Genomic DNA, 26,816 nt, shown 5'->3' with positions numbered 1-26,816 from the left:
AAAACTGGCTTTGGCAGGCTGACACATGGGCCCCATGCATGTATTTTTAAGGAGGGAGGATAGTCCTGAGGCAGGTTAGACTGCTCTGGCGCTTACAACATATACACATAGACACACACACACTACATACTGCTTATCACACATAGTACATACTCACAAATACATCATACACATACCACATACACCCATATCACACACACACACACACACACACACACACACACACACACCTCATATCACATATAAAACACACACACACACACACCACATCACACAGGCAAAGCTACCCTACCCACAGGCAAAGCTACCCTACCCACCTGGGCAAATTATTCCTTGAACAACTAGGCATTACACTTGCACACTCTGTGGGAGCCTCAGCCTAAGACACAACCACAGAACTGAGTACCTGGGGCCCAGCTGTGTACTGAGGCAGAGATTACCCTTTGTGGGCTCCATCCTGGTCCTTGGCAGAGCCCAGCTCAATATGGGACTCTATTGCACTAGGCTTGGGGCAGGGTGTCACAGAGCACGAAGCTCCCAGAGGCTCAGGCTTTGTCTGGGAGGCCTGCATCCCTAACTCTCTACCAAGGTGACAGGTAACAGTGGTGCTGCTGGTCAGAGGGACCCCAGATGCAGATAATCAGGCTGATGGATGGGGAGGACAGAAAACCTAGTGCCTGAGATCAGGCCTCAGTGGTCCCCTTGTAAGTCGCTCTGTCCTGCTTGTATGAGCTCAACAAGAGGGAAGGACAGCCTTACCTCCCTGCAACAGCTCTTCACAAGCCCTACCACCAGCTTTCTCTACCTGAAGTTCAGATCACCACAGCTGTATGAGAATCCCAAGACTAAGACACAATCCCTGCCATGTTGGGTCCTGGCCATGTGCCTTCTGATCCTATGCTGCACCTCTGAGGTGGCTACAGTCTGGGCTCTCTGTCCATGTGTTCTGGGGCTTCAAGTCCTTAGACACAGCCTAAGGTACCCAGCTACCAGACACACCTGAAAGGAACTGGAATCCAGCTAGTCTACAGGACTGTATATGGCTGTCTCCCAGCTCCCCCCCCCCCATTTCCATTTGAGAAGCCTAGGGCTTCCCCATGCAGAGTACAGAGTGGAAGGCAACAGCAGGGCAGGGCAGCAGGAAGGACCTAAGGATTCAGATTCAAGAGAATGTCTGGGGAGATGAAGTTCAGAAGTCTGTGCTGGCCAAGGACGGTGGGCCTCGCTTCCCTCTGCCTTGGAAAGAAATAGTCTCTGGGAAACCTGGAGAACTGCAAAAATTAGTGCTGTTGTTGAAAAAAAATTCCACAACAGGTCAGAAGAGGGCACCAACCTCCCTTTCCACTGCCCAGCCGCACCCAGCGATGCAGGGGTGGGGGTTGGGGGATACCTGTTGGCTCAGGTGTCACTGCTTTTCCCCCCTTGCCCTCCCCTAGTGTCCTTGCCCACCCCTGGAGCTCAGGCAGCAGGAACTTGCCCTCTACTTTTCTTAGCAACATAGAATGGGATCTGCAGACAGTGGGTGCTTAATAAGGGCCATGACAGAGCAGCACCCGGACACCCCAGAAACCCACCAGTACCTCTGTTTCCTCTCCTGGTTTGATTCCACATAGGGAAAGCTCAGACCACTGCCTGGGGGAGGAGCTGGGGTGGAGGAGCATCTGCCTCACAAGGTCCCTAAGTCCTGTGTGCAGAGCCTACTGATGGGGTTCATTCAAGTCAATCCCACAGTGAGTCATTTACTTAGACTAGTGGTTCTTAACCTTGCTGGTACTGCAACCCTTTAATAAATGTCTCCTGTGTGGTGACCCCCAACCATAAAATTATTTTTTTTAAAGATTTATGTATAATGTATACTGTGTTTTGCCTGCATGTACACCTGCATGCCTGAAGAGGGCACCAGATCTGATTATAGATGGTTGTGAGGCACCATGTGGTTGCTGGGAATTGAACTCTGAACCTCTGGAAGAGCAGCCAGTGCTCTTAACCTCTCCAGCCCCATAAAATTATTTTTGTTGTTACTTCATAACTGCAATTTTGCTACTGTTATAGATCATAACATAAACATCTGTGTTGTCCAATGATCTTAGGTGAGCTCTGTGAAAGTCGACCCCCAAAGGGGTGGCAATCCACAGGCTGAGAAACGCTAGTCGCATAGGAGAGCAGGAGCTGGAGATGTGTAATAAGTGGAAGCCTCTTCAGGACCAGTATCACAGGGGCTTCTGAGAGCTATAATGAGGTACAAATGTTAACCCCACCCACCCACCACCCACCTTCTCACTCCCACCTCAGAGCAGCTGCACCAGCATGAGCTGGGGAGGAGGAGGGCCAGAGCTCACTGTTGTGATAATCTTTTTGTACACTGTGACAATGTGTCCTTTAACCTTACCTGCCTGAGGCACCTTTTAATTGGTTTACTAAAGAGCTGAATGAACAACACCTATGCGGGATAGGATAGGCGGGACTTCCGGACAGAGATATGAACCCTGGGAAAGAACCTGAGACCGGAGATTTGCAAGCTAGACATGGAGGTTGAATGTACAGTACAGAGGAGAGGTAATGAGCCACTTGGCAAAATATAGAATAATATAAACAGGTTAATTTAAGTTTTAAAAGCTAGTTGGGAGCTGGGCGGTGGTGGCTCATGCCTTTAATCCCAGACCTTGGAAGGCAGAGGCAGGTGGATCTGCCTCTGGTCTACAAGGGCTAGTTCCAGGACAGCCTCCAAAGCTACAAAGCTGTCTCGAGAAACCAAAAAGACACTGGATGGGGGACATAAAAGGGGGAAGGGAAGCTGAGCACAGTAGCACACACTTGTAATCCCTTCACTCAAGAGGCTGAGACAGGACAGCTTGAGCTACAGTGTAGAACTTGGCCTTTTAAAAAGAAAAAAGAGAAGGAATGGATGAGGGTCCTGCCCCTCGCCTTGGTAGAGAGAACCCTAAAGGCAGACCTATGACAGGAGGGTGGGGGGGGGAAGCAGGGTTCTGAAGGATGTACAGGAGCCTGGTTAGGAGTATGCAATCATGGAACAGTAATGAGACCAAATGAGAGAAGAATGAATCAGAGTTGTGTGACATGTGTCTCTGATCCCAGACCTGGACAGGCATGAAATCTCCAGTTTGAGAACAGACTGACCTACAGATGGATTTTAGAGGCCCTGTCTCAAAAAAAGGGGGGGGGGAGAGGGGAGATGGCACTTGGGAGGTAGAGACAGGCAAATCTCTGAGTTTTGAGGCCAATGTGGTCCAAGGCCAATGTGGTCTATATAGGGAGCTACAGGCCAAACAAGGCTCTGTGGTAAAAACCCCACCTCAAAAATGTCAGGGGTGATAGAGAGCAGGCTCAGAGGCTAAGAGTCCTTGTAGAGGATCTAGGTTCAGTTCTCAGCACCTGTATGACAGCTCACAATCATCTAGACTAAACACAGACAGACATCTCAACACCTCTCAACAGCTGGCCAATACGCCACCGTCCAAGCACCAGGTAGGCAGAAGACAGAAGCTAACTGGCCAGCTCAGTGTAGATCAGGACAGCTTCTCTTAAGCAGAAAACCAGGTGTATACGCCATGCTCTGCTCAGGTAGGCTAGCAAATGTGGAAACTGCCTGTGGTGACAGGTGACGGCTCTGCCACTCCCTAGAACAACTAACACATTTAGTGTTTATTTCCCATCTATAAACTGGTCCAGCAGAGGCACCTGCTTATAGGACTTAAATGTGGTTGGTATTCAGTTTGGATTCTACAGTGAAAGCTTACCCCAGCCAGGTTGGTAAGTTTCATGTGGAAACACAGAGCCAAATGGCTATAGACATCAGGACACCCCAGAAAGTACATCTTCCTACAGGACACAATAGTTTCCCTTCCTTCCAGTCAAGAATATAAGGACACAACCCTTATCAGGGAGTAGACTTGTGACATATGTCAAGTCAGGGGGCTTCAGAGCCAAATGGCTATAGACATCAAGACACCCCAGAAAGTACATCTTCCTACAGGACACAATAGTTTCCCTTCCTTCCAGTCAAGAATATAAGGACACAACCCTTATCAGGGAGTAGACTTGTGACATATGTCAAGTCAGGGGGCTTCCCAGTGAGTCTCCTTCAAGCCTAATTGGATTTTGTTGTAAAGAGATAAAAAGTTGTTACTTTGTATCAGCAAGGCATCTTTTTTCAGGGGGATGGAGCCTGTGAAAGGGGGAAGTTTGGAGAAGGGTGGAAGGAAAGGGCTGGGCAGTAATAGACTTTGGAATAAAATCCTGACAGATCCAAATTGATTCTGAAGCCTGAGAAAATTGAGTGCAGAGGAAATTAGATTTATGCACTGTAAAATGTAACTGCTTCTTGGTATCTACCAAAAGCTGTTAAAATGGTAATCTTTAGAGATGTATGGAAATTATGTGTGAATAGACCAATGAACCATCTGGGAGTAGGCTGCCTCTATGGAGACATACACACATACCATGACCACAATGAGTAGCGTACAACAAATGGCTATGTTAAAACGAAGGCTCCTGGTAACTTTCCTATTTATATGTTCTCAGGAATTTTGGGATTGTGGGATGCAGCGTGGACCTACCAGTCCCTGGACTGTGAAGTTTTATCTTCCCTGCTTGAGTTGTGGAAGACTGGCTCTACTACATCAGCTGGACCCAAGTTATTGCTCGGGAAAGAATCTATGATCTGCAACTCTGTTGGGGATAGAATCCTGGGGAACGTTTATTCCTAACCCTCTCACCAGAGGAGAGTCCAGCAGCTTTGCAATGCCTCCCTAGACATCCTCCATCTTGGTTGGTTGGTTTTTGGTTTTATTTTTACTATTTCTGAGGAACCTAGAAAATAAGGAGTTTGGGACATGCCTGTAAAACAGCTTTGGATCTTTGTGCCATGAAATAGGAGTAGAGAGACAGACCCCCCCCCCCAATCTATGTTAGAAGTCTGTATGAGTCAAGCTGGGTAATGCTGAGCTGTGTAACAAATAGCCACACACACACACTACACTGAGCACATAAAGGTGTGCTTCTTACTCCGCCATGGGTCAGCAGGTTGCCTTTGCTGTCTGTAACTACTAAAGACCAGAGACCCAGGGCGACACACACTCCCACAGCCAACAAAGCAAGTACATGGCCAAGCCTAATGTCTGGAGAACAATAAAAGATGGTTCTCTCTGTATGTCTCACAAAGGAGACCAAACTGTCTGTGAACAGCTATTACAACTCCTAGGATCAGCATCTAGACCAGGTCTACTCCCTCTGCCCAAATGAGATGACCCCCAAATTGTGGCAACGGAAGTCAATGGAACTTGCACTTGGTAACCTGTCACAAACTAAAGGCTTGGGCTCCATGCTCACAGCTGGTAGCCCTGACCCCACGAGGCATTTGGACATGGACCTGTGGGGAACTTACAAGTTTGATGGGGCCATGAGGGGAGGATTCTGAACTGATACAGACAGTGCTCAGGCAGGAAGAGGGAAGAACAAGAGCCAACCCTCACCCATCTGTCTGTCTCTGTGTGTGTCTTTGTCTGTCTCTATTCCTGACTCCATCTCTCTTCTCTGTCTGTCTCTCTCTTCTCTCATGTCTCACTCTTCTGTTTCTGACTCTCTTTATCTATGTTCTCTCTCATGTGCCTCCTCCCAACCCCTAGAGCAATGGAGCATCGATGCCTGATGTTTTAGCTGCTTTCTCTGTGGTGTTATAGTACACAGCCTGAGCTGGGTGGGGAAGATGCTAAACCAACCCAGCCTGGACTGCCTGTGCTCAGGCACGCCATGAAGACCTCCCGTGGGTTGTGAATATTGCAGAACCTGAAGGGATCCATCCCCCTGCTGAGGCCTCCATCTCTCTGTGAAAAAAGTCACTGGCTCATAAACTCACCAGCTTTGGGAAAGGGAGAGACCAGAGGTGGGAGCTGCTGTACATCAGACACTGCTCTAGGCCTGAGGTGTGCAGCAGGGAAGAAAAAAGTCACAGGGAGGGAAAAAAATCCCTGTTTTCCTGATTGTCTATGTCCTGCAGGAGGGGAGGCAACAGAGAGTCTCATGTCAGCAAGTTCTTGGACAGTGGTAGAGATGTGGGCTTAACAAGGTGGGGTTAGAATGATCCATAGAGAAGCTGACATTTAAAGAACGTGAGAACTGAAAGATGCAAGGGTCTTGGAAAACAGCATCTCAACAGAGGGACAAGCCAGTACAAAGACCCTGAGACAGAGCAGTCAGGGTGTTCAAAGAACAAACTGGAGGAGAGGAAAGGAACGGGATAGGGACATTGGATGCAGGATGGGGTGGTCATAAAAGCAAAGTCAATGGGATGACATTGTGAAGCCATGAAGAGAAGACAAACGTGAGGTGATTGGGTCTTTTAAGGAAACTTCTTTGGCTGCCGGAGACACAGCATGGGGTACAAAATGGTCAGGTACTACTGCCAAATTAATAGCTCCTGAATTAAGAACATTAAACATGCAGGAATTGGCTCACACATTTCATGGATTAGGAACTAAGTTAGGTCCAGCCAGATCCTTGAGTTCGAAGTTCTGATGTCAGGGGGTGGGTAGCCTCTGATGGCTGCTGGGGGAGAACACATGTCTCCTCCTCACACAGGACAGTGCTCAACTGGGTCATTGGCTCTGACCCCAGATGAGAGTGCCTGGATCCCCATAGCTATCCCCTTTCTTGTTTCTGTTTGTCAGGAGTGACATGAGCCCTGTCCTTCCTGCCTCCCCAAGGACTACAAGAGGGTACAAGCACTAGCATTTGGAGTGGGGCCACTTGAAAGCAGAGCCAGGACCAGCTCTACTGCAACAATCCAGACCTGAGATGGTGGCAGCGGTAGGAAGCAGCCAGACTGGATTCCCCCCTCTCCACTTTCTAGTTTTTCAAGACAGGGTTTCTCTGTGTAGCCCTGTCTGTCATGGAACTAGTTCTATAGACTAGACTAGCCTTGACCTCTCAAAGATTTGCCTGCCTCTGCCTCCCAGGTGCTGGGATTGATGGCGTGTGCCACCATCACTCAGTTAGACTCTGTATTTTTTGAGGATGCATAAAGCAGGACTTGGCATGCATATGAGGAGTGTCCACCCTTTGGCATAAAGATGGGTTTGTCACGATAGGAAATAAAAACAGCCTAGCCCCACCCTGGAAAAGGGACTCTCCCATGCAGAAGAGTTCGATGGAGAGAGCACCCTAAACTGTGTTCTGCCTGACAGAGGCTGACAGAACTCTCAACAGAGAGACACACATCTAGTTCAATACCCAACCCTAATCAAAAGCAGCCCTCCTGTCAGTAAATAAGGAAATCTCTACTCAGGGCAGACTGCCAGTGCCTGAGCCCCAGTCCAGCCCTAACCAATCAAACCTCCCACTAATTACTTTAGGGAAGAAGCTCGGCAGAGGGCTCCTAATGGGGTTTTAAGGATAGAGACAATAGCCCCACTCCAGCTGTTGCCCGGGGCAACTGCACAAAGGGCTTTAGCTCAGGCTGAGATTGGATTACCCGCCTGTTTATTCATCCACACACATTTATCCTGAACCACCCAGGGTGGAGAGGGGATTTAGCAGCTGTGTCACAGCCCTTGCATGCAATGAAGAATTTGTGTGGGAAACATGCAGGCAGATGACAGGAATTCATCTCTGTCAGTTTCCGCTTCCTCTATGACCTCACCTCTCAAAGCATCACCTGAGCAGCTAATCTGCTCAGGATCCATGAGACAGAGAGGCTGATTCTCTGAGAAACCAAGTCACACCTAGATTTAGTTTCCAGGGGAAAAATTTAAGGCAGAGTTGGCAGAATCCCATCTTTCCCAAGGGCTGCCCTCCTTAGGAACAGGGAAGCCACAGCCCCACAAGAAATGGTGATGCTCCCATCTCTCTTCCTGTGCTTGATGAGGTTTCCCTAACCTCAGGACAGGATGCCAGGACTTTTACAGATCTGAAAGGCCTTGGTTTACATTTTCCCATGTTACTTTCTTGGACTAGCATAGCAAGGCACTTGCCACTGATTGACATCAACTGGCAACCAGTCTGTGGGCCCACCTTGTCTTCTCAGTCTAGAAGTTCCAGAAGTCAAGGCCTTGAAAGTCCCTTAGGGAGGAAGCAAAGGAGGAGATGGAAGTGAGTGCAGGCAGGATGCTGATGGAGCAAGAAGGTGGCGATGGGCCCCAAGGAGAATGTGCGTACTTAGCAATCCACCCTGGATGGAGGGAAGAGATCGAGTTGAGGCCAGTGTACCCTGTGTCATGGTCAGAGGGTCTATGCAGTTTTGTCCAATTGTTCCTCTTAACAGCAGTACCCCATGTGGATGGCAATTTCCCAAAAGGACTCCCCAGAGGCAAAGGAGCCCTGCAGGACCCACAAGAATGGGGCTCAGGGACCTCTTCTGAGCAACCTGCAACCAGATAGCAATGGGAGACATCCCACTTCCAGCCATTCCACCAGGACCTCTTGAGCTAACAGATGGTCAAGGACTGGGTAAGTATGTGTGGTCCTTCTTCCAGAGAACTGTTCTAGGGTAAGACACGGAAGCGCCCAGGGTCCTGAGGCTGTCATTCAGCTGAACTCTGTCCCACTTATATAGGCTTCACTACATTGCCATAGTATAACACTGAGCAAGTGACCTAACCTGGCACCTAACAGACCACTGTCAGAGTCAGGGGGAGAAACAGGGTCACTCATGTAAGGCCACTTCACCCAGTTAGGATAGACAGACGCCCAAGAACAACTACAACTCCACAGTACCGTGCTAGGATCTGCAGCCTTGGTGTTCTCTCCAGCAGACCCATCAGGAGGCCAGTTCTGAAGGGTTAGGAACCCAGACCTCTCTAAGTGTGAGGCAGGGGTTCAAAGCCAGCTGTGAGGAAAGTCCATTCATTCACTCACAGCCCCTGCTGCTACCGCAAGGAACCAACCACGGCTATGGCTACCTCACTAGGTCTCCTTGGTTATGAGACACTCCAAGTGAAGGCCTCGCTTTTGGAAATACTACAAGAGAAACAAGCACAGCTGTGGGTTGCACAGGGCCCAAGAGCCAGAGGACATCTGCTCCAGGGTCTGGGAAGGTCAGCTTCTGTGTCTATCCGACCTCACTGTGAACTGATGATCAGTTCCCAGCAGGCCTGAGCCAGAGCACTGCCGGCCAGGTACAACGAAGACAAAGACAGCGCTGACAGCAGTTTTCTGTGAAGCGCCGTCACTTCCTCAGACTTAGTACACAGCAGACACTCGGCATACGTGAAACAGTTGTGTTTCCAAACCAGCTCTGGACCAACAAGCCTGGGTTAAACCTTGTCAGTTTAGAGAGTGTGCCACATAAGCAAAGGCCAAAGACCCATTTTCAACTCTCCCTGCTCCACCAAGAACGTCACCCAGCTGAAATGGGGCCAGAATTCCTCTCTTGAGGGCGGATCAGTCTTTGAGGTGCCTAGGCACACAGATCAGGAAGGGTTAGACCATACACAACACACTGAGCTCGGATGCTTATTCATGGCACCCAAGCCAAGAGGCAGCTAGGTATAGTAATCGTGGCCCAGACCTCAGCACAAGTGACTCCATGATGAAAGTGCTGAAAAATACAACATGTAGGGCTGGAGAGATGGTTTAGAGGTGAAGAGCACTGGCTGCTCTTCCAGAGGTCCTAAGTTCAGTTTCCAGCGCCTCACAACCATCTGTAATGAGATATGAGTGCCCTCTTCTGGCTTGCAGGGATACATGCAGACAGAACATCATATACATAATAAATAAATAAATAAAACTTTAAAAAACAAAACAAAAAAAATTACAGCATGTAAACAGCACCACCTGCCGAAAACAAAACGAAGATCTTATCCATCCAAGTCCACTGTTACAGGAAAGTCTCTAAACAGACTAACCTTGCTTTTTGGCTTCTGGCTAACTGTTCTTGCTAACCAAAGTATGTCAAGCCACCACACAGTTTTTATGCTTAAAAGCTTACCCTGAGAAAGGCTCAGGGCTATGCTGACTAACTGGTAGAGCCTTTCTATTGACTTAAACCCATGTCTGAGCAGTCTTCTCTGGTGAATACCCCACAACAGCCATAGATACCCATCCAAGTCCCAGGGAGGTCCTGGGAAGCCATCATGACCCACCAGAGACACACGAACCCTCAGATAACCTCAGCCCCAAGACTCTGAACAGGAACAGCTCCAGCCAAAAGGAGCAGATGATCTGTCACCACTATAGTCAGCCCATACTGAGAATTTGTGGTACACTAAATACCAGCAGTTTTGGGGTGGTATGGTGGATGATCTGGAACTTAATGTAAGTTGATGTGTAGTCCAGGCTGGCCTTGCACTCACAGAAATTCACATGCCTCTACCTCTCAGGTATTGGGGAGGTTATTTTTTTCAATGCGTTCTTTATATATATATATATATATATACATATATATATATATATATATATGTATGTATGTATACATATATATTTTTTGAGGGGGGTTTCGAGACAGGGTTTCTCTGTGGCTTTGGAGGCTGCCCTGGAACTAGCTCTGTAGACCAGGCTGGTCTTGAACTCACAGGGATCTGCCTGCCTCTGCCTCCCAAGTGCTGGGATTAAAGGCGTATGATTTTTTTCTTCAATAGTTTTTAAGTGTGCTTGTGTGTGTGTGTGTGTGTGTGTGTGTGTGTGTGTGTGTGTGTTACATGTGTTCAGTGCCCACAGAGTAGCAGAGTCCCAAAGGAGGTTTGTTAGAGCCCCTGGAGCTGGGTCCCCTGAAAGAGCAGGAAGAATTCTTTAACAGCTGAGCCATCTCTCTAGCCCTATTCTGGTTTGTTTTGGGGTTGTTTTGTTTTGAGATAGGGTCTTATGCTATCCCAGACTAGCTTCAAACTCACTAGGTAAACAAAAATAACCTGGATTACAGGGACAGATTACCATTCCTGATGGATTCAGATGTGTCTGGGACAGCATTTTCAGAGAAAATTAACTGTAAAGAACTACCCTGAATGTGGGATAATTAAAAAAAAAAAAAAAAAAAAGAGGAAAAAGAAGAAAGTCACTAAGTACGCTGGGCATTCCTTTCTCTGCTCCACTTTCCACAGATGTGTGGGGATTTGAAGAATCTTAGCTGCATGTTCCCACTGCATGGAGCGGCCTGCTGCCATATCTTCCCACCATGATGGACCATATCTCATCAGTCTCTGAGCCAAAATAAACTTCCTCCCTTCAGTTGATTTTTCTTTAGACAAGGTCTCTCTATTATGTAGCTAGGCTGGCCTTGAACTCACAGACATCCACACGTCTCTGCCTCTGAGTGCTGTGATTAAAGGCAACATGCCAACACACCCAGTTTATGTTGCTTCTTGTTAGGCATTTGGTAATAGCAATGAGAAAAGGAACTAATGCTCCTGCCTCTGGAGATATAATAGGATGAGACCATTGGGTGGGATCCAGTGATTGCTTTCCTTACAAGAAGAGACATACATAGTCAAACCTTGCGCATGGAGCACACCTGTAACCACACTTAAGGAAGCTGAGACTGGGAGATTGTCACTCACAGGCTACATGGGCAACCGTTGCAAGATTTTGTTAAAAACGAAGAAGAAGATGGAGGAGGAGGAAGAGGGAGCTGGTAGAGAAAAAAGGAGGAAGAAAGATCCAGAGGAGATCCTCATGTCAACTCAGAAGGTCACAGGTACAGAGGATCTGGAGTGGAGGAGACAGGAGGTGCCTTCCCCAGAGTCTTAAAAGGGAACCACCTCTAGGGTCCAGAACTGGGTAAAGACACATCCTGTCATGGCACTATATAACACACATGTATAAGCAGTTACTGTTGCCTATGTTGTCTCTGGGAGAGTCTTGCTTTGCTGGATTCTAGAAGAAGAGTCCCAGTTTGAAGGCAAATTGGGTCGGGTGCCAAAACTGCTTGCTGTGCAATTGTGGAGACCTGAGTCTAACTGGGGAAACTCAAGTGAAGGAAAGAGTACAGAACTCCATAAAAATTGTCTAATTCTATGGTTTCTCCTCACCCCCATATGTGTGACAAGGTATATGCATGCCCACACTCACATATACACATCTCATGAAGCATACATGCACATACACAATAATCTGGAATATTTAAGGTAGTAGTAAAAAAAAAAAAATAATGAAATCCTCTTCCAGAAGTTCCACTAGCTCCTAATAGGATTGCATCATTAGCTCTCCTAGAACCACATTTTCTCCTGGGTAGAAATAGTCTATTGTCTTGGTGTGATACACAAAACAGAAACCCAGAGGAGGAGAGAAGGCTGAGCCCCTTAACCATCCTACAGCCACACCTGTTGGGTCTAGCCTCTTCCTGGGGCAGGGGAGAAATTGGAACACCGGCCTGCATTCAAGAAGTGCACCTATCCAGTAGCCACTGTCCTGTAGACCTCTCCATTGCTGGTAGCCTCCATGGCTCCCTGACATGCCCAGGTGGGATAAGTCAGAATTGGCTGAGACCAGAACTAGCAGCTCATGTCTCTTGGAGCTGTAGCCAAGTGGTACTAAGGGCTGGGCTGCTGTATCCTAGGATTCTTAAGGAACTTCCCCTTACCAGCCTCTCACCACTTTCCTCTCCACATAACACAGTGGGTTTTGCCTTCAGGAGATCCAGATGTATCCTTACATGTGTGCACACAGCTTGCTGCATGGACACATGCCACATACTCTGCATTCACGTGCATGCCACGTGTACAAGCTCTTATGTGCAGTGAAGGAATAGCATAAGCCTAGTGCTCCGTGGCAGCCTGCCTGCTCCTCCTCCTCTTTCACTGGGTATCTATTCTCTTCAGGGAAAGTATAGCAACACTCATCTGAGCAGGATCCTGGCTCCTCACAGACTCCATTACTCACAAAGGCCCACCTCCAGTGTCTCAGACAGACCATTGGTGCTTGCTGTGGTGCTGCTGGTCAGGAAGCACTCAAGGGTGCTGCTAATGGACTGTTAACAACAGTGCCTGATGATGCAAGGTAGAGCTGGCCACTCGACTGTGTCCATGGTACTCTGCTTCCTGCTCCCTCACCCAAATCCTGTACCTGCTGGAACATTCTCCCTGGAAAAGATTTTAGCAAATACTACAGAGTAAGCAAGCACAGGACTTCTCAGAGGGACTCCATCCTACAGCTCCTACCACTGTGGCTTTCTGATTTTCACTCTGAGCTGCCTGGAGCCTAAGCTACCACATGACACAAGGTGGGTAGGAAGGTCATAGGAGAGAAAAGAGGAAGCAGAAAACCCTCTAGGGTAGCTGCCTTATCTGTAAGAACAACCTTTATTCATACAGTCTGGGGATCCTATGGGTTCAGCCTTGGAATCTTGGGAATCCCTGCAATTCTAATATAGTAAACTTTGGAGTTCAACCTAAGGGACTTTGAGGGTTTAGGTGGGAAGCCCTGAAGGCCCTGCCTAGGGATTGTTTAATGTTGTGTTTAATAACAACAGTAGCTGAGAGCTTTACATTCCCATCTTCAGCAGCATGCTGAGAGAGATATACTGGGACTGGGTTGAGCTTTTAAATCTTCAAGGCCCACAACAACATACCACCTCCAACGAGGTCATACCTCCTAACCCCTTCCCAAACAGTTCCACTAACTGGGACCGAGCATTCAAACACATAAGAGAGATGGCTCTCATAGGTAAGCCATTCTTATTGAAACCACCACAAGGTGCGTGCGTGCGTGCGTGCGTGTGTGTGCGTGCGTGCGTGTGTGTGTGTGTGTATGTGTGTGTGTGTGTGTGTGCTACAGTGCAGTGTGGAGAGGTCAGAGGATAACTTAACTTTAGGATTTCCTTCCCCCTCTGTCGGCGTCAGGTATAGAACTCAAGCAAGTACCTTTACCAACTTAACCATCTCTTGATGACCCATCTTTTTTTTGAGATAGGGTATTACTAAGTTGCTTAGTCTGATCCAGTCACCCTCCTGTCTCAGTAACTGGATTTCCAACCTCTCTGTACCTCCAATATAACCCATTGAACTTCAACAAGCCCCTTTTGTCTAACCATTATAGTCAGCTAAAACTATTGAGTTGTGGTTATGTAGTTCCTTTCTCCAAGCACTTATAACCTCCTTGGTTTTGACACATTCACCCCTCTTTCTTGCCACTCACTTACAGTCCTGCCTAAGTATTTTGCACTGGTCCGATATACTTAATTAATCTTCAGCAGCTTTCAGCCTCCTCCTCCTCCTCACCAGATTCCTCACAACACTGGGAAACCACTGCTTTGTCCAGTGTCGGGTGCTCAGTCCTGATTAGAACATGTTTTTAAGGACACTCGACAATTTTTCCTGTTCCTGTAATCCTCTTGGATAGAAGGACTCTGAGACCTCAAATTGGGTTTGTTCTTTGAGGTTTTTGTTGTTTTTTAAAAATATTTATTTATTTGTGTTCATTAGTGTTTTGCCTGCATATATGTCTGCTCGAGGGTATCAGATCCCCTGGAACTGGAGTTACAGACAGTTGTGAGCTGCCATATTGGTGCTGGGAATTGAATCCAGGTCCTCTGGAAGAGCAGTTGGTGCTTTTAACCACTGAGCCATCTCTCCAGCCCCCGAGTTTTGTTGTTTTAAGGGTTTTTAAAATTTATTTTTTGCATATGAGCATTTTGCCTTTGTGTACATATATTTGCACCTGGTGTGTGTGTGTGTGTGTGCCCTCAAGGTGGCTTCAAACTTGTACTCCTTCACCTCAGCTTCCAAAGAGCCAAGATTGCAGGTGTGAGCCACCACAGTCAGCTCCCTTTCACTTGAACTAATAAATGACTGTCACTATTCAATGATAGTGCCTACCGAGTGGGACCTCTTGCATTGGAGGGTGAGTCTTCTATTAAAACCCATGCATAGAAATGTACTAGTTGGGGTCCAAAAAGGAAAACAGATGGACATCAGGTGATTGTAGAGCAGCTCAGGAAGACCATTCCAGAGGAGTCGCCACAGAAACAAACCTCTGACCCCCTCTGTTTATGATCCAGAAAGGAAGCCATGCAGTATGATCCCATTCACTCACAGGACCCCTGGCCCACAATGACCCAACACACACCATGAATATTTGGCTACAGTTCAGTCACATCTGAGCCCCATTAAAAAAAAAAAAAATGGGACTGAAGAGATGGCTCAGAGATTAAGAGTATTGACTGCTCTTCCAGAGGTCTCCTGGCACCCCATGGTGGCTCATAACTGTCTATAACTCCAGTTCCAAGGTATCTTATCTGATATCCTCTTTTGGCCTCTCTGGGCATTGTATGCATATGGCACACAGATGCATCTAGGCAAAACACGCATGCATATAAAATTAAATCTCAAAAAATTTTAAATACATCAAAAAAAAAAAAAAAAACAGACAAAGCAACCTGCTAGAAATCAGGGACGCTGGAAATCCACTGAGACTCCAGGGTTCAGGTGTTCTCAAGACCCTGACACCTGGCCCTTCAGCCCCTTACATCTGGGCTTCATCCCCTTAAATTTTTCCTTGTGACACCAGCTGAAGAAGGCCTAGGTGGAGGAGGAAGTTTGCAGTGGAAACAGAAGTTCTCAGCTAATACTGGCTTCACAAGGGCAGGGGGCCCTTCCTACAGAAATCACACTCTAATGAACCAACCCTTGCCAGGGTACTGGGAAGGTATGTGGGAGGTGGGGGTGGTATGTAAACTCGGAAAGACAGGCAATCCACTGAGATGAAGGCCATGGGAACTGCCAGGGGAATCCCTACAGCTCAGAAGCTAGAAACGGGACCATGGACACATGCCCAGAGATGGACTCACCCCTGCCCACCAGCTGTTCTGGGAATGGGGAAACCTGTTTATCCACCTCATAACCCATTACCATGGCAACTCCCCCAGCCATAAAGGGGCTGGTGTTGGGGAGGCAGACACACACACACACAAATCTTTTATAAATACTATAACAAAATAAATCTGGCAACTATAAGAGTCTCAGAAGTTGTAGCAATCTGTGACAGGGTTCCCTTTTTTGAATTTTATATTAGTACTGTTGTTATTCTTCTTCTTATTTTTTTTTTGTGTGTGTGTGTGTGTGTGTGTGTGTAATCTTAGCACTCTGTGAGGTAAAAAGCAACAATAAGCAGCAACCAGCCAGTAGCAAGTTTGAGGCTGATCCAAGCTATATGAGACCTAAAGAAAACAAAAAACTCCCTCTGGGTGAGTATCTACAACCCATCCTGCAAAGGACCATGGGCCAAGTGACAAAGAAGACACAGGGCTGAGGTCACTGTGCAGTGAGCAGGCCCATTGATGGGTTCTGGAGGAGTGTGTGTCCTAGGGAACCCACCACACCTATCTAGTTCAAAATGTTTCCAGTATCTCAGACAGAACCTTGTACTTTTATGTAACGAGCCTCCTTCCTTCTAATGCCCTACGTATCCCTACAAAAATATAGATTCTGGACATGTCTGGTGAAACAGATGTACCACATTTGCCCTTTTACAACTGACTTATGTCACTTAAATTTGCAAGTAGAGACAAGCAGGGTCTCAAATGGAGGAGTGGGCCTCCAGACAGGTGGAACAGACCTTTGGATAGATATGATCAGACCATGATGGGTGGGGCCATGAGACCATGGTGGTCTTGACAGCTCACAGCTTCAAGCTTGGGAACTACTCTTTAATGAAGATAAAGGTTCCAGGGATTTGGTTTGCCGTCTCTGAGTCCTTAAGTTCCTAGAAACTACATGCCATGAGCTCCCCCACAAAGACTGAAGTCTATAAAAACCCCTGGAGGGGATAGAAGATGTTCCTAGATTTCTGCAGACCACAGTGGCTACCCATTCCCTCCTAGTTTCTGAGCCAGAATTGGGTCAAATAGTCCCTTTCAAAGCAACCACCATGGAGGGACACACTGGCCATGATATGACCGTTAAGTACAATGCAGAATGGAAACCAGGGAAGCCCAAGCAGGGCATGAGAAGAAAACAGTAGTGTAGGGCTGAGGAAGGGGCCAGAGCAGGGAAAGATGTCCCTGGAATAGTTGAGGCAGCACTGTTCTGTACTCCTAAAGAACTGTCCACCTGAAGCTTCCAAGGCCAGGAAGTGGCCCTGACCAAACTCACCCACACTGATGGGAAGCAAGCAGGCCTCAGAAAGCAGGCGGGCTGGGTGGGAGGCTTGGGAAAGACGGAGGGTTGGTGGCCTTCTTCGGGGAGAAATCAGCTGCTCTTCATCAGTGTGTCCTTCACTCGTGTGCTAATCTCTACCAGACGAGGGGACTTAGGAACAGAGAGAGAAACAGATGCAGGGAGCTGCTTGGAGCATATCGAGTCATTATCAAAGAAGATAACAAAGGTTCATCCTAACAAAGGATGCTTATTCCATCCTAGGGATGTTTCAGAGCCTTAGAGAAAACTGCACGGAGTTCCCACCTCCTGTGAGCAGCCTTGTGAGATAGGAGGTGGGGGCAGCCACCTTGTGCCCAATAATGGACAACAACAGAGTTGGGGGGCAGAGCAGGAGACAGGAGACACAACCCTGACCATGGTCTTGGACACTGGTACCCAGCCCTCCTCATTGCCTTTCTTGTTACATGTGGGGCTGTGTCAGCCTTTCAAGATCCAGCAGGCCAGGCTGCTCAGGACATGGTGTCCATCCTGACCCTCCCAACCAATCCACCTACCAGTGAGAATCCCAAGTGACTTCCATCAATGCCACAGAGCCCAGCCTAACTCTAGATCCATGAAGTATAAAAAGGACTGGTGGTCCAGCTTGGTGCCACCAAGCTTAAGATGTTTGTGCATCATTAGCGAGCGTCTGGACCACTTCTCAGCTGGATCTCTCCAGTTTCTCCCTGGGCCACTGCTCTGTTCTCTGTCTCATTCCCTCCCTCTCTTCACCTTCATCCATTTATGCCCATTCGCTCATCAAGGCACAGCTCAGGGCTACAAAGTGGACAGTATAGTATGAAACATTGTTCTCACCTGACAGACTCCTAACTACAGTCTAGTTAGAGGAACACACTGGAAAAAACAAAACAAAACAAAAACAAAAAAACAAAAAAAAAAAAAAAAAAAAAAAAAACAGGGCATCCTTCTCAATGCCTAAGCAAATCCCCTCCAGTGATTGGGTTTCTTAAGGCAGCTATCTGAGGGTTTCTATTGCTGTAACAAAACACCATGATCAAAAAGCAAGTTGGGGAGGAAACTGTTTGTCTTATACTTCCAGGTTATGGTCCATCATTGGAGGAAGTCAGAACAGGAACTGGGCTGGAACCAGGAGGCTGGTGCTGATGCACAGGCCATGGAGAGGTGCTGCTTACTGGTTTGCTCCTCATGGCTTGCTCAGCCTGCTTTCTTATGGAACCCAGGACCACCAGCCCAGGGATGGCCACACCCACCACGGGCTGAACCTTTCCCCACTGATCACTAATCCAGAAAAGTGCCTTAAAGCTGGACTCATGGAAACTTTTCCTCAACAGAGGCTATTTCCTCTCTGATGACTCTAGCTTCTGTCAAGTTGACCCAAAACCAGCCAGTACCAGCTTTGGGAAAGCTAGTGGCCAATAGGAACAAGGAACCAAGTGTTGTCTGGAAGACCTGCAGACACCCTCCTGCTAAGGAGGGCGGGCGGAGAGTGGAGATGGAGAGGTGGGGGTAGTGTCAGACCTTCAGGGCATTGGAGTTGTCTCCTCTCTGACTCAGCACCCATGGATAAACGTCAAAGTCCTCAAAATACTGGAAAACTGGAGCATAGTAATTGTGGTGATTTGAAAGAAAATGGCCCTCCAAAGGCCATGGGAATATTAGGAGGTGTGGCTTTGTTAAAGTAGATGTGGCCTTGTTGGAGGAAGTGTGTCACTGCAGGGACAGGCTTTGCTCAGTGTAACACTCAGTCCACTTCCTGTTGTCTTCCACTCAAGATGTAGCCAGCACCGTGTTTTCCTGGATGCCGACAGACTCTATGACATGATAATAATGGACTAAACCTGTGAAACTGTAAGGAGCCACCTCAGGTAAATGTTTTCCTTTATAAGAGTTGCCATGGTCATGGTGTCTGGTCACAGCAATAGAACTAACTAAGACAGTGGTACACTGTAATCATAGTAATCTCAGGAATTGGGAGCAAGAGGCTTGGGGTTCAAGGTCATCCTCAGCTACACGGTGACTTCATTAGACCCTGTCTCAGAAAAATAAAGAGGCAGATAGAGAGAGAAGAGCATTGTGAAGCCATCCTCTCTGTCCCTGAGCTCTTGTCCTTCCCTGTCCCATGCCTTGTTATTGTCCGCATCTGGTGCCTGACCCCTCTGACTTCTGTCTCCTCTGACCCCTGGCCCTCTCTTGCCTCTCTGATACTGTTCTCGCCATTTACCCTCCTGCAGAGTCCCCAAGCATTTTCCCTGCTATTCCCTCCACTTCATGCCCACCCCACTCCCAATTTTGGTACTCATTCCTTTATTCCTTTCTAATACCATTCTTGGGGGCACCTTCCTAACACCCATGAAACACAAACACTGTGAGCTCTCTCTCTTTCTCTCTCTCTCTCTCTCTTGTAGTCCCAAGGTACCCTGACAGCTGACCCTGTGTAACACACGTGTGGCATTGTCAGGTTCCAAGCTCCTCATTTATGTATTCTGCACAGACTAAGTCCCATGGGTCAGGGCTTAGCCCCATGAAGGTTTTGTCCCACGTGGCCACCCAGGTTCCAGAATGTTAAACTGAGGGAGGGAAGACCCAGACAATCCCCAAAGCTAGGCCCCTCATTCAAGGCCCCATATCTGTAATTGGATTCCAGCATGCCCTAGAGGAGCCAGAAAATTTATTCCTGCAGTTTGTGAGGCTGAGCTGAGCAGACCGGCACCTTCCAGGGCCCTGTTACTTTCAATGGGGATTTATTGAAGCTAGGGTGCTCTGCAGGTGGCCTGGCAGCTGGCTGCCCAGGGATTTGCTCACATTAGCCTCTCTAGCCCCAGAAGGGCTGTGAGATGCTGTGGCTGGCACAGGACCAGCTGTGCCTTTCCTATCCCTAGCCTACAGTTGGCCTTTAGGGTGAAGTGAGTGTCCAGTCCTGACCTTTTTCTCTAAGGATGACCCCTGCTGCACATGACCAATAAAACAGTGGGCAAGGAGAGTGGGAAGGGAGTCATGGAAACTGCTCACCTGGTGATTGTTCCCCAAAGTCTGAGCAAGGTCACTCTTGCCCAGTGGATGGAGCAGAAATAGCCTAGCAGTAGTTACCAAAGCAACAGGCACTTGTTAATGCTTAATGGGGTCATATGACAGTAGAGGGGCTGCCCCTACTGACCCAAAGACCCTGGAGGGAGCTCCCCAGGGCTCCTGGGCAAAAGGACAAGGTCTCACTGTATCTGTTCCCTGCTTCCTGAGAAGAGGGAACAGATTGCTTTTTTTTTTTTTTATAATGTTGTCATAAGAAAGATGAAACAAAGGCAAAATAAAAAGAGGGATATATTTAAAAAAAAAAAAAAAAAAACTGTCACTGTATAGCCTTGGCTAGCCCCACCTCTCCTGTCTCAGCCACAGGGTTAGGATTACAAGTATGTACCACCACACCAAATTCAGCAAGTTTCTTCAAAACACATCTCAAGGAGCCAGTTAGGGGGGTGGGAAAAGCCAGGAGCCCTTAAGTATTATCTATTGAAATCCTTAAAATGTGGCATCATTGGGAAAATCTCAGGTATCATTAAGCAAGGTGCTGGGGCACACGTCTTTAATCCCAGCACTCAAGAGACAGAGGCAGTGGATCTACATAGTAAGTTCTCCAACAGCTAGGACTACATAGAGAGACCCTGTCTCAAAGCAAACAAAAAATTCTCCATAGGTCAGCCAGGGTTAGGACAGGCCAGGGACCAAGGTCCAGTGCTTTTATCAGGGGAGGTGGCAGAAGGCATATCGAAATGTTGAAGAAGAGAAGCGATAAGGGTGACAGGGCCCTGGAGCAACTGGCAAGTAAGAGAGGGGAGGATGGCCGAGGAGCACAGCGGGCATTGAAAGCCTGAGGCTTTTCTGGGGTTTGAAATTCTCTCATGATAAAATGTTATGGGGTGGAGAAAGAATCTTTTAATGCAAAACTCTATCCTCCCCACCCCCACTTGCTGAAATCTGACCAGCAGTTGAAGCAGCCTGTGGTGGCAGCCAGTCCCCAGCAGCAGCCAATGTTCTACTGTCCCTGCTTCCCCCACAGGATGGCTTTTCAACCTCAACCCACACAGCCCCAGGCCTGTAAGCCTGGGTCCTGCTTCCATCCTCAGCATAAAGGCTGGGGAGGGAGTTCCTCTTTGCTTAGCTTTAGCGGAAGGACCTGTTTGCCTCATATCTGGGGCCTTTATCTTTGGATATTTGCTTAAAATCAGCGATCCATCCCTAAATGGTGCTATATTCCTGGCATTCAAGCAATAACTTGAGAGGTGGAGTAAGGAGCATCCCAGATTCAAGGACCTCTTCACCTACAAGAAAGTTTTTTTTTTTTTTTTTTTTTTTTTCCCGTTTTTTGAGATAGGGTTTCTCTGTGGCCTTGGAGACTGTCCTGGAACTAGCTCTTGTGGACCAGGCTGGTCTCAAACTCACAGAGATCCGCCTGCTTCTGCCTCCCTAATGCTGGGACTAAAGGTGTATGCCACCAAACTTTAAGGCCAGCCTGAGATACATGAAATCTTGTCTCAAAAAAAAAAAAACAAAAACAAAAACAAGCCAGGTATTCTGGGGCATGCCTTTAGTCCCAGCAATCCTAAATCAAGGTAGGTACATCTCTTGGAGTTCAAGGGCCAGCACGGTCTGCAAAGCAAGTTCCAGGACAAAACCAAACATATACTGTGTGCATGAGCACTTGCATGGGCATGCATACCCACAATGAGACATGAGGACTAGAGAGAGGGCCCAGGGGTTAAGAGCACTGGCTGCTCTTCCAGAGGAGCTGGGTTCAATTTTCAGCACCCACAATTCTCTATAACTCTAGTCCCAGGGGATCTGACACTTCTTCTGGCCTCCACGAGCAATAGACATATTCAGACAGGCAAAACACCCACACATGCACCTAGAATAAAAAAAAAAAGTCAAAACCTGCCTAGAGCATGGCCAGACACACACTAGGTTCACAGTCCACACTTACTAAATGAACAAATGACTGTAGTAGATGAGTAGTCCTTTGGAGCTACAAAAGATTGTCATTTCCCAGAAGGTGTGCAGACCACTCCCATTTTAACTTTGTTTACCCAAAAATGTGTCAGTACTACCACCATAGTCCCTTCATGAGTCAGTAAAACTGAAGGTGGTTAGAACCATCCCAGCCTGTCACTAAGTTATTTCCTCTCTCACAGGCCTACAGGTGCCATCCCCTGTGCAGTCTTTAGGGACCCCATGATCTGGAAAGACAGAGGTACTTCTATAAGTACAGTGGCTGCAGGGTTGGCTCCATATACCTGGTGTGTGTGTGTGTGTGTGTGTGTGTGGTAAACACTGTGCTATGTGCATACAAGTGTGTCTGTGTGTTTGTTGGGGGGGGTGGTGGTGAAAGCAAATGTCCGTGCATGTTCGAATCGAATGTTTGCCTGTGGATACATGTGGGAAGTCGGTGTACATATGTAAACTGTGTGCATGTTCTCATATGTATGCAGGGTATGCATATGTGTTGGCATGTGGGTGCATGTGTAAGCCTCATACTATGTGTTCACAGCTCAAGGACATCTTAGGAGACTGCATGGCTGGATGTGGCATTAAGGTTTCTAGTGGCTCAACCTCCCCGATCCCCGACTATGGGAGAGAACGGGGTTGACAGGCACACAGCTGGGTTTGGCCAAGGCAGACAGGCACATTTCCCAGCGAGCAAGACACTGCTGCCAGCTGCCCAAGCCCTGCTAGCCCAAGGCTCAGGAAAAGCAGGCGCCATGGCAGTCTGTGCTGTTCTTTCTACAGGACTGGGGGAGGGGCACAGAAGGAGCCACAGAGGTCAGCTGGCAGCCTTGACCTTGGGCCTTTTTGGCTGGGCATAATACACATTTCTTCATTTCATGAATATGTAAATGTGCAATCAGCACGGGGAGGAGAAAGTTCCTGCTCTCAGGAAAGCTGTGTCCTAGTAAAGAGACAGAGATCCAGAAATTGGAGATGAGCTCATCAAGGGTGAGGCTGGCACCAAGGGGAAAGAGCCTTGTAGATAACCTTCAGTAATCTTTTACAGCCCGAAAGTAGGGTTCCCCTCCCATATGGCGCCTCTGTAGTTCTCCAAGGCACACTGACAGGCTCCATTGCTTTCCCCACACTCCCCCTCCCTATGCAAACAAGCCTTCATTAAACTCTTAAAATTATCAACATTGAGATGACCATCTGCTTCCTGCAAGGCTTGTGACTGACTCAGAATCTGTGTGAGCAGATATTGCCAGAGGGGAGCTGCATGACCTCCTGGCTGATCCAGGGTGTTATAACCTCAGCCAAGTCTTCTGTGTGTCTCTGGGGAAAGGAATACTATGTGGAGAGGGCTCTGCAGTGCCAAGCATGTGTGTGGCACAGTCAAGACCTCCGTCCTGCACCAACTTGCTAATCAGTGAATGCACCAAACTGGAGTGGACCACTGACCCCAGACAAGGCTTCCAACCTGCTGATATAGTGATTTTGACCACTGGGCTAAGCTATACCTCAGTATTCACCCACCAAAGATGAGAGATAGCAGACCTGAGTCTTCCTTGGGTCCACTTGGTATTGGATGATCTACTGTAGTTTCACTCCTGGAAACAGATACAGATGCTAGTGGGAAGGGATCACACAACTCAGCTTCACCCTCACACCTCATCCTCACCTAAGGCCATGCTATCCTAGGTGATAATGACTCCAGGTGTTCTGTTACCCAGTATCAGGACTCCCGGCAGGACCATTAATCACAATGCTAGCCTGGGGCTCAGGGAAAGTATGGTTGGCCTTTCTCCTTATGTCTTGGGTTCCTCCCTGCACTTGCTTGCAGGAACAGTACCTTGAGCTGTCTACCCACCATTATCACTCCATATACCCATCACTCCCACACCCCATACAGCTGGTTCTTTACTTGGTCCAGGCCTTGGCCTCAATTCCATGCTAAGCTGACCCAGGCAGGTACCCCAGTCCTCAGGAAGCACCTGTAGGTGCCCATATGGAATAAATTATGTTCTTCAAAAACAAGTTGGAGGGCTGGGGACATAGTTCAGTTGGGAGAGTGTTTGCCTAGCATGATTTCTATCTCCAGCAGCAAATAAACTAGGTATGATGGTACCTGACTGTAATCCCATTACTTGAGAGGCAGAGGCCAGAAGATCAGAAGTTGGAGGTCATTCTCAATTATATAGTATGACTTCAACTGGGCTATAAGAAGCCCTGCCTTTAAAAAAAAAAAAAAAAAAAAAAAAAAAAAAAGAGCAAACAAAATTTTAAAACCTGTTGGAGTCTGGAATGTGATCTTTCTTTTCAAATGTAGTTAAGATGTGAACACTGGACAAAGGTTGGCCCTATATGTAGGGGAGGTATCCTTATAGGGAGAGAAGCAGAGACACACCAGGAAACTTGAATGAAGCTAAGACATAGGCTAGGTGAAAAGCTATGAATCAGTGTTCCTAGCAGGTAGATCCCAAATTGGGGCAACAGGAGAGAGTGCTTGTGGACTGTGGGTCAGGCCTCTGGCCCTAAGGGTAAGAGCAAACTTCCTGTGGTTTTAAGCAGCCTCCTTCAGGGCCCTGTCAGGTAGCCCAGGGCACTCATGCAGGAGTTTTCTCTAGGGAAGGTACTGGGCTACCATGAGCAGAGGAGACTGCTGTGCTCTGAAGTTGCATCTGGCAGGCCTATAATACTGGAAGTAACGCAGGCAACAGGAGCAGAGAGAAGGGTGATTAAACAAGGATTACTCAGCAAGGAAGATTAAACATTTGCTGCAACTCCAGAACAAGCAGGATCATAGGGACTGCATATGCCCACAGACACCATCACCTCCTTTCTGTCATTTCTTTTTCTGCTTTCATCCAAGACCCATTCTGCACTCAGCACTGTTTCCGGAAAGGCAGCAGAGCTCACAAGGCTGGCCATGATCCCAGAGAGTCAGAAAGTGCACAAAACTCATGGCCACATTGAGTGGGTCCCTTTGTTTGCTGATTAAGAAGTGCTCAAAAGGGAGTTGAGGTTAGAGGAAGCTCCATGTGACCCAGGAGCTGTGGATGGGGACACCATTGTCTTTAAGTTCCAAGTGGTGAGAAACAGAGGGTGGATCATCCTCCTAGGGGCAGCCAGAGCCACTGGGGGTATAGCTGGAAGCCCATCACAGGGAACAAGGTGAGTCTTTGTGGATATCACCAGTGCTATTATTGCCTTGCTCAAGGGTAGCTCTGGACATGGGCATGGGCCTGATGAGCAATATGCAGAGTTATGGTCCTGGCCCAGCCCTCACAGCCTCTGTCACAAAGAATTACATGGAGGGGAAACCCTAGCAGGTCACTTTGATGCCCCCAGCTCTGTGCATACCCTGGGCCTCTGGGCTCTTCCCTAGGGAGGTGTCCTGGGTTTCTAGGTGTCCTCTCATGGTCACTCCTGAGGAACAGGGCCCTGGTTACCAAAGGAACCAGACCTAAGCTTCCTACAGCTTATCTTGACCAAGGAACATCTGAGTCCAGAGACAGGACCCCAGAGTAGCAGGATCAATGGGGACAAACATCTGAACTCTGGCCAGACAGTAGCTAGCAGCCTTCATGCGGGACAGTATATCTCTTTAAAGGACAAGCAGGTCCTCTTGAGAGGACCTCACTGCAACAACCCCCACCACTGTGCCTCAGCCTTCCCAGAACAGGCTTACAAGTTCTGCCTGCTACCAGGTGGGGCCACTGGGTAGGTGAGAAAGTCAGCTCCTGTTGCACCAAGGTGGAACCCAGAGCAGGTGCTGGTAGGAGGCCTTTCCACATGGTACCAATCCCAGGATGTTCAGCTTTCATAGGAATTAAAAACTAGCACTAACATCTGGGATCAATGCCTGGTCAAGCACTCTCCTGATCACCTGGGCTAGTGTATGGGATGGTGAGAGACCTAGTAGCGACGACAGTTCTCCAGAGGAACAGAACCAATAGGCTGAATGTTATTACAAAGGAGGTTTACTGAATTGATTTACACATTTGGAGGCTGGATAGTCCAATAGTGAGTATCTGCATACTAGAGAGTTGGAGGACCACATAGCCCTGAGAGCCTCAGGAGGGAGACTAACAATGTGGCCTCTGTCCAAAGTTGAAGGCCTAGAAGCTCCCTACAAAGCCAATGGTATGTGAATGTGTTGAAAAGATGAAGCTGTCCATAGGCATGGCAGCAGCAATAAATACACTCATTTGGCGGGGAGGGAAATGGGGCTTACATACCCTGCCTGGCTTTTTTCCTCTTCTACTTCCATCCCAGCCCAGTGGATGTGGATGGAACTGCCCATAACCATGATGCACACAATCAAAAGCCTGTCAGTTGCTTTCCCACAGGTCAATCCTCTTTGGAAACGCCTGTTTCCAAAGCCTGTTAAATTGACCATCAAGATTACTCATTGCAATGGTGATTACTGTGTCAGTGATAGTGAAAAAAATCGTGAATGGAAGGATAGCAGTGAGTATAGGGGTGAGGATGGTAAGGGTAACAGTGGTGGTAATGATGAAGATGATGGTGGTGATGATGGAGATTAAGATGATTGCAGTGATGGTAACTATGGGAGAGACGGCCCAGTGGTTAAGACCACTTGTTCTTTCAGAAGACCCAAGTTCAGTTCCCAGGACCCATAGGGAACTGTCTGTAACTCCAGTTCCAGAAAGGACCTGACACTGTCTTCTGGTCTCTGTGAGCACAGGCACATAAGCAGTATACATATATACATGCAGACAAAGCACTCATACACATAAAATAAAAATAAAT

The sequence above is a fragment of the Phodopus roborovskii genome, unplaced genomic scaffold (assembly GCF_943737965.1).
Source record: "Phodopus roborovskii unplaced genomic scaffold, PHOROB, whole genome shotgun sequence".
NCBI classification, from domain to species: domain Eukaryota; kingdom Metazoa; phylum Chordata; class Mammalia; order Rodentia; family Cricetidae; genus Phodopus; species Phodopus roborovskii.
This window is presented reverse-complemented; position numbering follows the sequence as displayed.